The sequence below is a fragment of the Protopterus annectens genome, chromosome 3.part0 (genome assembly GCF_019279795.1).
Source record: "Protopterus annectens isolate FY-2018-M chromosome 3.part0, PAN1.0, whole genome shotgun sequence".
NCBI lineage: Eukaryota > Metazoa > Chordata > Ceratodontiformes > Protopteridae > Protopterus > Protopterus annectens.
In genome coordinates, this window is record NC_056731.1 from 1,051,254,274 (window position 1) to 1,051,269,131 (window position 14,858).

The following is a 14,858-nucleotide window of genomic DNA, read 5'->3' on the forward strand; positions in this document are numbered from 1 at the left end:
CATTTCCTATGCACCAGGCCGTTACGGCAGCATGCCTTCATTAATATGCATGTGGTACTGCTGCGCCATCTCTACGCTGCACGGTCGGCACAAGGCTAATGCCGTCCTTGCGCTGAGCTTCATGAATCCCGGGATAGATTTTAATATTGGAGAAAATAATATTTTTATAATAGCAACAAAAAATGTAAATTTTCTAACATGGTCAAGGAAAGATACTTAAAAATGAAAACTGAGGCTTGATTAACCGTAATCTTCCTTACTTTATTTATTTCTTATAAAATATTTTCATCTGAGATGCTGACATAGAGTTAATCAGAGTTAATTTGTCAGCGTTGTTAGTTGCTATATCATTCTTTGACAAATAATCGTCAGTAAGCCTTTGAGTATTAATAAGATATCTTACATAAACTTTTTAAACTATCCAATAAACTTTGAAGATTATATATACACACACAGAGGCACAGTTGCACTGAGCAGTATAATGTACATGCTTTGAGCAGACAGGTGGCAATTGGGAAAATAACACTAGAAAGCTGGTCCTGCTATTATCACTAGTTGGATGTTGACTGAATTCTATATGAATTCCATCTACTTCTGCCATTTTAGAGTCTAATGCATTTGCAGAAAGCTCATGAGTGATGATGTTCTCTTTAGAAGTAAGACAAGGGCTAGTGGAAACATAAAAAATTGTACTTTGGTATTTGGAATTTCTTACTACTTGAAAAACACCCAAAAAGGAAATCATGGAATGATGCAACACTGGAAAATTTGCAGTCAATCCTGCACTCATTAGACAAACACCCCCATTCAAAGGTCAATGCCCTTACATCCTGTTAGAATAGGATTTCAGATCTATGCATCCTGTTTAGAACATCATTCAGCTGTACACAAATTGTGGTTCATTTGTGATAACAGCCTTTGAAAGAAAGATGCATGCTTACAGAAAAATGTGGCATGATTTTACTGGAAATTAACACTGCATCTGTCATTTAGTTGTCAATAGCCCAGTAATCAAGAAGCCTCAATTCTCACCACTGGTACCAGTGAGGGAAGTACACATTGGTAGGATGACAAGTACACACACGGTAAAGTACAATTTCCCTTAAGTGCATACAGAGATCACAGTCAGTCTGGGGCTGGTTTCTCCCTCTTTCTTCCGATCCTCAATAAGACTCCCCACTGACACAGCTATAGGATTAAGATTTCAGCTGAGGGGTCAAGCCAAGACCTCCAGCACCCTCGCTGTCCAACCAGTACTTTGTGTCCATTCCCAAGTAGCTGACCCCCCCCCACACACACACACTTTGAGATTTGATTTATATACAAACACACACATACCTGGGGAAGGCTGTCTCAGGTTTACTAGCTATGACCCCTTCTTCCCAGACTATAAGGTAGTTATCACTGCCATCAACCCCTACTTATCAGCTAAAGTCCCTTACAAAGGGTGACCAATCCTACTGTGTAATGTTACTATTATCCAAATGGTAAGTGTGACCAAGACTAAGGCTATTTAGGAGTGTCCTGTATGGTGTCACTAAATACATATGTAAGTACTGTAAGATCTTAAATATGTATCACAAATATCAGCCATAAAGCCAGGTTTAAATATATTCAATAATAAATAATAAAAGAAGAAGAAAATGCTCAAACAACACAGTAATTACAGAGTTCAGAATCACAGGAAATATTTTAAAACAAATACAGAAAACATTTAAACTAATCTTTACTATATTCCTGTCTATATCTAAGAGAGAGATTACTGTATCCTAGACTTACAGACAAAACACAGGCAGAAGTGCTAAATGGATGTTTCTAGGTCTAAGACAATATGCAAAATTCCTTCTCTCTCTCTCTCTCTCTCTTTATCTCTCTCTCAGAGAGTTCTTAAACTAATATCACATATTACTGCTGGATTAGCCTGGATGCCATCACTCTTTGTCACCTGCCTTCAGTTCCCAGGCTGACAGAAACTTAACAAAATTTAGCATTTCTGTGTGAGAAATACATGTCTCTCAGATGTTTGCCCAGAACTGGAAGTTGTAAATTAATTAAACACTTTACATTTCAAACCTAGTAATTACTTTTCTTTTCAGACAATAGAAAAACATGTAGCTCAAGACACTGTGTCTGTTTCACTGAAACTGCGAGATAACACAATTGTAAAACAATCTCAACTTATTTTCTTGAAGTTTTGTAAGTTAACTCTGTGTGTTCCAGCTTCTACTATTAAAATATACATTTGCACAGGTATATAGCTTATATACATTTCTGTTCTTTTCTAGTAGGCTACACTGTGGATACATTCTTGAAGCTCAGTACTGTACAAACCTTGTTCAACACACACTTCTGCACCAGTAGTTTAATATGCTCATAACATATAGTTCTCTTACATTTGCAAGGCAAGCATATGAATAATATTAATATTCACAAATTACCAAATTATTTTCAAAATTCCAGATAGCTGGGCTGGCAGTGTCACAGTCACATTTCTTTCTTCTGAAAAGTCATTGCATTTACCTCAACTTATTGTATGTTTCCTGCATACCTCCTTTTGACACATGATCAAAATATGGAGCTTGAGTGGATTGAAGGTGATCTCAACTTACACCACTCATTCTTCTGACTTGTTAGACACTTGCATTACTGATTCCACTTCACTTCTGAATAGTTATGATATAGGACTTTAATCTACATCTTCCATTTAAGAAACATATATTTTTCCTCAATGGCCCTGTTTGACTCTTTTAAGTGACTATGATCTAAAGTTACCATCACACAGGTAGAGCTGAAGCTTTGGAAGAGCTCAACATATCTTCCAAACAGTTATTCTTTACTGCTGCGTATGATTTTTTCCTTTGCTGAAGTCAGTGATTAAATATAGTACTGAATGTATTTCTTCCTTTGAAGAAATCTTATTATAGCCTACAGCCTTTGGTTTGAAGCATCCTTGGCTATAACCACTACTGGCTAGTGCAAGGGATCCACTCAAGGCTTCCTTTAGTTTCTAGAATGCCTGCTTATAGAGAAACATATGAAAAAGTATAATAGTTCTCCGGTTCCACCAATAAGTGCTCGCGACTGCCAAAAATATGGTAAATCCACAATTTAATGAAGTCAAAGTACAAAAAAATGAACTGATACGGCAAAATACTATAAGCACATACAGACAAAGCGAACTGTTTAACAAAGTTAAGCACTTTCAACCAAATCAGCTGGTCTTCATCAGAAAAAGGAGTGGCTATAACACTATATTGAGGTACAAACATTCTTTAATACCCACTGTCCTGAGGAATGCCCCTACCTACTCTTTAGGTAACTGCTTCTCCTTGGTAGTCTTTGGCTAAATCTTTTTACCGCCTCCAAATATCTAAGATAACACACATCTGCCATTCCTACCTGAAAGCTGTTTTCTTTAATACTCAGCTTTACTCTTTTCAGTAGGTTCATCACTTCATTTTCATGTGAAACATAGTCTTGCCAAGACTAATCATAAAAACAAGAAGATTGCCTTCAGCACTTACCAGGATATAATCCAGATCTCACAGCAGGGGTAGCTTGTAGTATAGGCTGCTGAACTAAAGACCCCTCTAGTGGAAAAACAAATACAAAAATAAATACATCAATAAAGTGAATTATTATTATTTTTTTTTTAAATGTTACTTTTTTTATGTATTTTGTTTGTTTCTTTATGCGAGTGTGGAACTCCTCACATGCTATTGTGCATTTGTGAAGGTTTGAGTCTGTACAAGTTGCTGAGCAGAAAAAAATAAGAAATTGCCTTACTCCAACTGCTGGGCTTTTTTCAAAATAGATTAGATTTGACATGATGAATTGCACGACTAAAAAGTTGCTTATAAGGTGCTTCTCAAGGCTGCTGTATGAAACTGCGAGAAACAATTTTTATTGGCTCCAGCTGCTTCAGGTGATGTAGGTAGGTTAATTGAAACAAGAATAACTGTTATTGGGTGCATCCAGAGCTATAAGCATGGGAGCAGGTTTTATTTATTTATATTTTTTATTTAAAATACTCCGTTTGTTTATGACCACTATGCATTCCACTTTTCCATTAATGAAGGAAGGTAAGCAATTTTTTTTGTGTGTGTGTGTGTGTGTGTGTGTGTGTGTGTGTGTGTGTGTGTGTGTGTGTGTGTGTGTGTGTGTGTGTGTTTGTATGTGTGGTTTCATGGGTTGCATAGATGCTGTCACCTATCTCAATAAGGTGGGATCTGAGAGCTCTTCCTGTCTCAGCTGCTGTTTTGAGATCATTCCCAGATGTCTTTCCAAAGGAAATGTATCTTTTGACAGCTGTGGTTCAGATTAAAATTCACTGCTACTACCTAGTTCTCTTCCTATGACAGTTATTCTAAATGAATTTCAGTAACTTTGAAAATATGTGGCTCAAATTCAAGTGTGCTGCTACTGCCTAGCTCTTCTCCTGAAGTAGCCACTTTGCAAGCCTTGGCTAGTGCTTTCTGTACTGTCTGGGTCTCTACCACATTATCTACCAAATGTTCTTGTCTCCAATTCTTTCTGCTGCAATGGCATGTACACAATGTACTGTGTTATTAAAACAATTTCCTTCTAAAATATCTGTCAGGATATAATCAAATGGTACCATGTACATGTTTCCCTGCACTCCTTCCCAGACCAGGTGGATTTGGGACATTGGTGCTTGAAAAGTTGTCCTCATTGCCTTAAACACAGTGGACTTCCACTGCAAGTAATTTTCCTCTCTAATAACTACAGTCTTAACAATAATTAAGTTCTATGCAGTAACCCATTTAACAATAGATTCTTTTGACACCCATAGAGGGTGTAGTTGCAGTCTCAAGACAAACTACACTACCATGGAGCCACCTTTGCTAACTTCGCCATTTTTTTTGCCACCATACCTTTGTGGACATTTATAGTACATACACCCTTTTGGCTATTATAGAAACAATATCCCCATGACAGACAGTTTGTACCACAAATATTAACTTCTCATTCCATTGTAGATCATGCTGTGAGAGTTATGACTGAACTCACTTTGTTCCCCTTATACATATGTTTAGTGTTAGGTATCTCCTAAGTGCTGATATGAGCTCCAAACTAGATAGAGGTTATCCATCGGTCCATTTATATTTTATGTTTTGTTCAATTCTTTTATGATGTTATTCTTCAGTTTTTCTTTTATTAAATTCTCTGTAAAGGTTCAGATGAATGGACAAAGATGATAACCACTTTCTGCACTACCAATGAAAGACAGCATTTGTTCAAACACAGCTGTGACTTATGTGTTCTTTAATTCAGTTTCTTAATTCTTCTCAAGTTCAAGGACATTCTACAGTTTATTTATTTTTTATTCTTTCACTTGAAAGTATGTAAAATAGAATAATTGTTTGAAGTAGCCCATCAGCACTGACAATGATAACAGGCACCAAAAAAAAGAACAATCAACTCTCTCCTGCATAATAGACATACATTGACACAGACATACAGACATAAACACAGACAAACAGACACACATACACACACACATGCATACACACACACACACACACACACACACACACACACACACACACACACACACACACACACACACACCAGTAGAGACTAAGACCTCTTTCTGACCAGTGTAGCATAGTTTTCCTACCCATCCTCATATGGCTGACATCCACAGCATTATGGTCAAACATACCAAGACATGCACACAATTGCCCGTTTATTCTACTTAGCACTGGTTCTCTCCACATGTGCATATGATGACAGCTGTACCCTGCCCACTGTACTATGTTACCTACATAGCCTATTCTTGATGCAGTGTGTAGCTGGCCTATGCATAGAGCAGCACAGCCTGTGTGAAGAATTGCATGCATCATTTTTTTCATTTCTGATTAATCCTTTATTCTGTTCCAAAGTTAAGAACCAGATGCTGCCATCTAGCCAGTGCCATAGCATACTGCACCATCTTTATTTGACATATTCCTTTCCTGCTACCAGCTCTTCTACAGCCCCTCATCAGGCACCTCCTCTACTCCTGTGTCTGAGACTTCCTCCTCCTGAATTTGTCTGTCCTGCTGTAACTGTTTGCATGTAATGACATTATGTAACATTGCACATACTGAGAATAACCCAATGCATGCATCAGAATCCTACTGCAGGGCACCCCTGATATATACAGATGGCAGAAGTAGTCCTTCAGTTGTCCAAACATAAAACTAACAATGACTCGGGTCTGTGAAGGCATATTTATACCTATTCTCTGCCATGGTCTGAGGATTTCTGATGATTTTTTTCTACAGTTTTTAACCAACACTAATAAACATTAATATATGTTTCCCCTATCTACCCTATCCATTAAATGTTGGCTATTGTTTTTTGGAAAAATGTATGGTTGCAGGTTGCAGCCATGCATCATTGAAATTTATGCAGATGGTATGGGTGAGCTTGGATACTTTTGATTTCCAATATGCATCATTAACCATGGCTCTGGGGCTTGTCCACAACCACCATTATAATGGAACTTGGAAAAATTAGCCTGCACAAATGTGTTATATAATTCACACATATGCTAGAAGGGGAAGTTGAAGGACTGCCTTGGTGGCCTGAAGGGACAGTGTATATTAGACCCTGTGCATTACAGAATATCTGGTAGTTGATAAAGTTGAAACCCTTACAGATAATAGACTTTCTTCGTTGTTCACCAGATGGGGCATTTACTGAAACATGAAAGCTGTCTATTACCTCCTGTATCACAAGAAAATGGGCTGCGTAACAAAAGGCCCAAATAAATGGAAACATTAAAGCCACTTATTCTCCTGCATGTGATGTAGCATGACATCAAATTTTAAACTGGCATTTGGTGGCATGACAAGTGGGGTAAATAGATCAAGTTAAGTACCCCTCAAAGAGCTAACATCACCAAAGTTTCTGTTATTAAAATGATTTGTTTCAGAAATCTTTACTTTATTTCCTTAAAATCATTAACATGTTCCTGAAGCCTCACATTTAATTTAGTAATAGTTTCTCACATGTAAAATGACCCCAGGAACATGTAAAAGCATAAACTACTGATTATATACTACAAGTAAGCCATCACTATACTGTAAACTTTAGACCAGTAATTATGGCAAATATACATTATTATGATAAATATTATAACTGCTGAATGGATAAGTACCCTTGTGGGCAGTTTGCACTAGAATATTGAATAAAGAGTGCCTCACAAAATGGTTGCAAATTAAATAGTCTCCTATATTTATAATCTTCATTCAGGAGAGGTTTGGATAGTTACCTAGTCTACCACTTAAAACTTTATCTTGCAATAGAATGTGGAAGTCCAGTTTGACAATATTCAAACATTCTACTCGATTACAAAACATACATGCGTTAAAAGACTTCACATGTGATTATTATTACATCACCTTCACTTGTCAAACAAAGCTTACCTTTTCAAACTTTTACTATATATATTTTTATCTTCTAATTTAGTTAGTTGATTATATGCAACATTTTTTATATGTATAGATTTTCCTTTATTATATAATAATGTTTTACCATCACAATTCATTTTAATGTAATTCAAAGGAGTTTTTCTATAAATACTTCTGTATTTATATTGCCATTTGCTCTTATGAGTGACTGAATATATACACACATTTTGTCAAAGTTTTGGAATATGCTTGTATCTATAAGAAAGAGAGGTTAGCTCTCATGTGATTACTTGAATTGCTTTAAAAAGAGACCTTACTGCAGTAATCAAATAAAATATTATTTCTTCTTGGATTGTCCTGGTGCATCTCATCTTGTCAGTGTGGTTGTTCTATATTTTTTTGGTTTCTAATAATAATATTTGATTTTTGGATATGCAACAAGTCAATTCCAGCTGGATCAGAGGATCCCTTGTAAGCCAGGTATAGGTTGCCTCTCAGCAGCCTGTAGGAGACCAAACATAAGGCCAAGACATTGAGGTGGTCTGCATAGGGCTTGTTTTCCACAACATATATTGTTTTTGTGAAGAATCTCTGAGTACCATCCAGTTGTTGCATATGCCTGGCTAGATACATACCGTGGGGGCATTGTACTTAGGGATTGGTCTTATGAGAGCAGAATACAATGGAATGATGATATGTTTGAATCTTGATGCCATACCCCTGATTATAATTTGTGCAACACAAAATGATTTCCTCACTACAGCATACACACAAGGGTCAAATGCCAAATCACTGTCTACATGTGTTCCCAAATCCCTGACTACAGAGTCTACTCTTAGGGGTGCATTCTCAATGTCTGTAGGTTGTCAATGTCTGTAGGTTGCTGGGGTGACTGTATTTCCAAAACATACTATAATGAGTTTTAGACCATAACTGTGACACCAGTTATAAGTGTGTGTCAGGCCTTCTTGGAAAATAGTTGTGTCTTGGGGGGGGGGGTTCTCTCACTGCACCCAATTTGAAATAATCTATAAATTTGGTCAGCTCAAGGTCCTTCAAGTTAGTCATGATCTCAGAAAAGTAGATGCCAAACTGGAGTGGCTCCAGTACTCAGCCCTGTTGCATCCCCTCGTAACCAGTCTTTTTGTGGATGAAGACTCCCCTATTCTAACTTCTTGGGTCCAGTCTGTAAGCCAGGTGGCTATCCAGAGGGTGATATCTTTTTATTTATTTATTTTATTTTATTTTACATTTGTTGATCGGGAAAGTCCGACTGGATACAGATCCATTTTCAGCAGAGGGTCGGGGAGAAAATCTCCAATAGCATTACATGCAAGAAAATTGAAAATAAAAATGATATAGGGGGTTATACCTATTTTAGTGATCTTTGCTCTAATGCCTGAGTGCGTTATAGTGTCAGATACCTCAGCCAGGTCAAAGTAGGCAGTATGTACCATTTTCACTCATGCATTGCTTTAATGACCTTCTCAAAGAAGTCCACCAGGTTGAGTAAGCAAGACCGGAACTTCAAAATCCTGAACTGATTTAGGTTTGATGTTTGTTGGTTACCTATGATGTAATTTAGAGTATCCATGATTCTTCTCTCCATAGCTTTGCACATCAGCTAGTCTGGCTTACAGGTCAATAAATCCCCATCTCCATGGATGGCCAGCCATTATTCAGTGGGATAACAATTGTGGTCCTCCATTCCTTTGGCACAAAGCCTGTTTGGAGGTTGTGGTCAAATAGTATTTCTAGTGGTCCTGATAGCTCATATTGCATGCTATTAAGGAGGCATCCTGGGATTTTATCAGTACCTATCAATACAGTGCTCTTGTTATTGGAGAACACCTTGAACACCTTATCTCTAGGCGGCACTATTTACATTTAATTTGGTACATTGTGTATTGCCTATGAGATCACAGACATATCCAAAGAAAGTTTTTTGATTGCCTTTGGCTTGGGAAGCAAATTTTACCTCATGTTTAGTTTTAGAGTATTTTATTATCCCCCTGTGGTGCTTGTTTAGGCTGCTGAGTGTTTTTGTACTTTGTTGGGTGTTGTACCTCCTAATTTTGATATAAATGTCTTCCTTTTGTTATGTAGCATATTGATGTTTGGATTCCACCATGGCTGCTATTTTTTGACTTGATCCTGTGATTCATTCCAGTAGGTACAACTGTCTCTATGCAGCTGTTAACATGATTGTACAAAGTTTCTGTGGCTGAATCTGCAAAGGCAGCAGTGTTCTTAGAGTTTTACTGGCTTGAATTTTTGGCAGTAAGTCACTTAGTAGTAGGACATTTGTCCTAAAATAATTACTAAATATTGCAGGGTTAGCCAGTGTCCCTGGTTTTACTTTTACTTCAAAAGAAACAGCTTTATGGTCTTGACCTGACTTGTGAGGACAGTACATAAGAAAAGAAGCTACATTATACCATGTTTTTGAAAACCAATTCAAGGATATTTGCACCTCTGGTGGGCATCCAAATTAACTGGTCCAAAGTGTTTTTATTTACAAAATCCAAGAATCTTTGGACCTGCATGCTAGGGGTCATGTATTATTCCCCATTTATATTTGGGTAGTAGAACTCACCCATGAGTATGGAGTTAGGTTGAATGGAAAGCACCTCTATTACATTTAAATATGCATTAAAGTTTCTGGGTCACAGAGGGGGACCTGTAGCTTGGCATGGTTCGTTATCAGAAGCTGAAGTGCATCCTACTGACAGACCAGTCTTGAGGTGTGTGTTTGTAATGTAAGTGGAGACACCACCATCTTTTGTCTCTTCCTGTGCAGTAGCTGTTCTAAATGTATGAAAGACATTGCAGCCTTGCACTGCCAGGGTGCTCTTTGCAGCTTTAAACCATGTCGCAGTAAATGCATAGATGTCTACATTCTCCAGTGAGTAGAGATTGCAGGGAGTAGAGTTTCTTGCTTAGACTCCTGGACTAACACCATCAGATTATCTTGGGTTGGTTTAGCTATATTAGTAGGATTATCAGATCAGCAATAGCTAAGACAGGCAGAGTGGGTGTGAACGAGGTTTTAGCCAATATTTAAAATCCCAGAGGGGACATATGCAAATCATCTCTAGCAAAGCATCATGGTCTGTCAACATATCCTCCCAGGCTGAAGTACCTCCTTTGAATGATGCTATACTCTAAGCCAATAGTTAAAGTCAATTATTTTCTGTTCATATTATGACATCATCATAGGAGAAGGGAGAATGCTGCTCAGTGCTAGGCTCATAACAGCCTCCGTCAGAGACTCTGAAAGCTCTCTCATGTTTCTCTTCATGTAGTCCAGGGAGGTAAGTCTTAGACCATTTATGCACATAGGGAGTATGGCTGAGTCATACTGGTACTTGTGATTCAACAACCTAAGAAACTGTGTGATTTGATGGATCCTGACTCCTGACAGGTGATTAGCCATGATTATCTTCTTATTTATGCTGGTGAGTGGGACATCAGTTTGTCTCACAATGGAGTCTCCTGTGACAAAATATTGGATTGTATGGTGGTGTGCCTTATGAGCTTAGAAACTTAGACTGTGTATGATGTGGCCATATGTGTTGTGTTGTGTGTCAGTTTTTTGTAATGCTCTAGCGGTTGCTGAGGATACTTTTTGTTTGTGCCATGTATGGAGGTTATTGTGGTTTAGGGAGATTAAAATTAAGATCTACAGCATATGTGTGTGTCCATGGCTCTCATCCATACTATGTGGGGTGGCTGTAGTGTGTGTGTTTATTACTTGCAACCTGTTGTTAATATAAACGCATGTCTGTGAGAGCCTTGCCTCCACTGACATTATGTAACTGCATTCATCACTCACTGTATCAGTTTATTTAAAAATTAAGTGGTTATCAGTAAGAATGGGAAAATTGCTACACTACCACAGGATGTCCACATCCTCCAGGCTGACTGCAGAGATAGCAAGGGAGTACATAACCATGATTATGCATCTTTATTTCTTGTTTTACAAAGAGATGGTGCAAGAAGGGTTTAGAGGAGTACAGCTTGGTAGCTGTAAGTGTATAGATTACAATCAGGATTTAAGACCAAACTCTTGTGTGCGAGTGTGTGCTTGTGTGTGTGTGTGTGTGTGTGTGTGTGTGTGTGTGTGTGTGTGTGTGTGTGTGTGTGTGTGTGTGTGTGTGTTTTAGTGCGCTTCTCAGCACACAAAGTAGTTATTGTTTCTGTAACTAAGTACTGTGGGCATTTCCGTGGCAGTTTTATATCAAAAATGTCACTTTCGTGTGCTTATATATATATATATATATATATATATATATATATATATATATATATATATATATATATATATATATATATATATATATATATATATATATATATATATATATATATATCTATGTATACAAGGTATTCTTAACAACCACTGACCCATGAGCAGTGTTATACAAAGAAGCCGAATTAATAAAGACAGATAAAACTGATGAAAATAACCCTCTGAACAGTCAAGCAGTCTCAGTCAAAGTCTTCCTATATGATCCCTATCTCAGTCAGACAAGGCTATTTTTTTCTCCCATAAGAAAAGCAGTCCTAGGCCTTTTAAATGTAAAACCACATTGTAGTTAGTCTAAAATTAATTCAAACCATACAATCTTTTAATGCATGGATTACTTGTTCCTATGAATCTATTGGGTATGATGATGGCACAGTGGTGCAGTGGTAGCGTTGTCGCCTGACAACAAGAGGCTCTCCAGTTTGATTCTTGGCTAGAGTGCCTTCTCTGCAGAGTCTGTATGTCCTCCCTGCATTCGTGTGGGTTTCCTGCAGGTGCTCTGATTTTCTCCCCTGATCAAGACAGGCATCTGGAGGATTTCTCCCCAGGCCTCCACTGAAAATTGTCTATGTTCCAAGTTGGACTTTCCCTGGTTAACAAATGATAAATAAATGTAATTTAAAAATGCTACACAACAAAAATGTTTCACTGGCTATTCTGCAAATTCCATTTCTCTTTGTTCTTTTAGCCATGTTTGTTTTAGAGTCACTACAAGTCAATAAAATGTAATTCATAAACAGTACACTGGATAAGACAAACTCATAAGATAATGCACTCACGAAACATTCAGAGGAAAAAATTGTAAAGCATATCTTAGGGGTATGGTACTCACTATGTGGTGAACTTTGCCCCACCTCCACATCTCCTTTACTTATATATACTAACTTTGTGGTTGCTCAACCATGTGGAAAAGACAAAGAAGACACACTACTAACAAAGAAATGGCTCACACAATTATAACCTTACAGTTCTTCTTTTGGCTTTTTCCCAGTTAGGGGTCGCCACAGCGGAACTCCAGTCTGCTAATGATTGGCAGTAGATTTTTACAATGCTGAGGTGCCAGCTCAGCACCCGACCTTCAATGAAGGCACACCCTACACATGTCTTTCGAATGCCACTCGACCATGGGGAGGACATGCAGACTCCACACAGAAGGCGCCCCAGCCGTGAATTGAACAGGAGAACCTCTTGCTGTGAGGCAACAATGCTACTAATGCACCACCATGGCTTAACCTTGCAATAGAGCTGTCAAATATAAAATTATTCCTGAAGATAACTATTCAATGCACATTAAATATTCAGTTTACCTTCTTGGCATTATCTTTCACTGAATGGCACATCATCCATTCATTTTCTCTTCTACCTGCCATACAGTGCTTTGCTAAGGCTTTTGACACTATTCTGTTTAAGGGAATAGCTGAGAAAATTAAACCAATAATGGACAAATAAGAGGTAAGTGAATGGATGATGCTCTAATTAAACAACAGTTTTAAGTTTTTCATTGACGTCATGTCTCACTGGCATCAATAAAGTAGAACTTTTAATAAACCTCTCAGTTAGGACTCCCACTATCTACCTTTAAAATAACTAGAGGGGTTAGAGCTACTACAACATCTAAACCACACCCAGAAGATCATAGCCCATAAATATATTTACAACCCTGATAATTTATTCCCTAGAAAACATCCTTCAAATTCATTCACTAGAAAACATCCTTCAGCAGTACACACTGTTCAGAGTTATACTCCAGAAACAAAACTTCTGACTAGAGGAAGCCCCAGGATTCAATAAAGTCCTTGTAGGGTCTGTGTAGGGCCTACATGGGATGTATCCATGTACATGACCACGCTTCCCCCTCTGCAGCATGCCATACATATTAATTATGGCACTTGCCTAAGGGAGGTCAGAGCAACACGGATACTGAATCCATGTAAGACTGATGGTGAAGCCACATACCTTTTGGCCCATCCACCTTGGCCGGAAGTTGTACAAGACATTTTATTTCATTAAACTGCATTTTAATTTTTTTTTTACATTGATATGTTTATGTGGAGTGGCACTTTGCTTCGCTATGATTAGCTTTGCATACATATACATCAGACATCCACTAGAGATCTAAACCTTGTCATCACAATGAACAAAACATGCTGGAGGGATAGGTTCCTGACCCAGAGACTCCACATACTCTGGAATAGACTGTCCATAGATGTCAAGCAGAGCGCCTCCTTGGCCCTCTTCAAAAGGAACCTAGACGATTGGATGGGAGATAGGAAATTCATCCCAGGGTTCACGTCAGTCACCCTGCTAGACAGGGGTCCAGGGAAGTAAATATTGTGGGAAGAAATATCCAGGGAATTGTTATTTCTAGGCTTGTATAGGCCCTAGGGCCAATAGCCTAGTACCAACCTATGAACCTATAAATAAGTTTTTTTTTTTGTTTGTTTGTTTTTATTTTCTTTTTGTATTTGTTTACGCAATGTGTCACATTGCCTAGCTAGGTGTAGTGCAGAGTACATAAACATTAGACATCTGCTAGATGCTTACAGACACCTTCACAGTATTTCTGAAGATTCTGGAGTTTCCTTCACTATCCCAGTGGATAGATAATTTGAGCCATGTTCTACAGGGTATTAGGCCCAGGGCTCAAGTCCTGCCTAGTAAGGCTTTTACATATAATATGAAACTGTGTCAGGTGACTGAAACATAAGATGACTTTAAATTAAATGTTACATTTAGAAACAGATAGAAAAGCTGCACATTGATAAGCAGCACTTAAACATGGTCAACTGTCTTTTCCAGTTTGCGCTTTGCTAAATTTCGCTTCAACATGGATTGTGCATTGTGCAAATCAGGTATAAGATTAATGGAAAAATTGGAGTGCAACTGAGTCCCTGGTAGAAAAAGACACCACCATAAAATAATACACATAATAATAGATGTAAATGAAGTATGTAACAGCAGGTAACTGTGCAATTATATCTACAACATGTAAAAATACACCTGGTATGTGATTAATGGAAAAATAGGAGTTTAAATGGGTCTCTGGTAGAGTAATACATCACTATAAAGCCATACGCATAATAATAATAATAGATGTTAATGAGGTATATAACAGTAGGCAAGTGTGC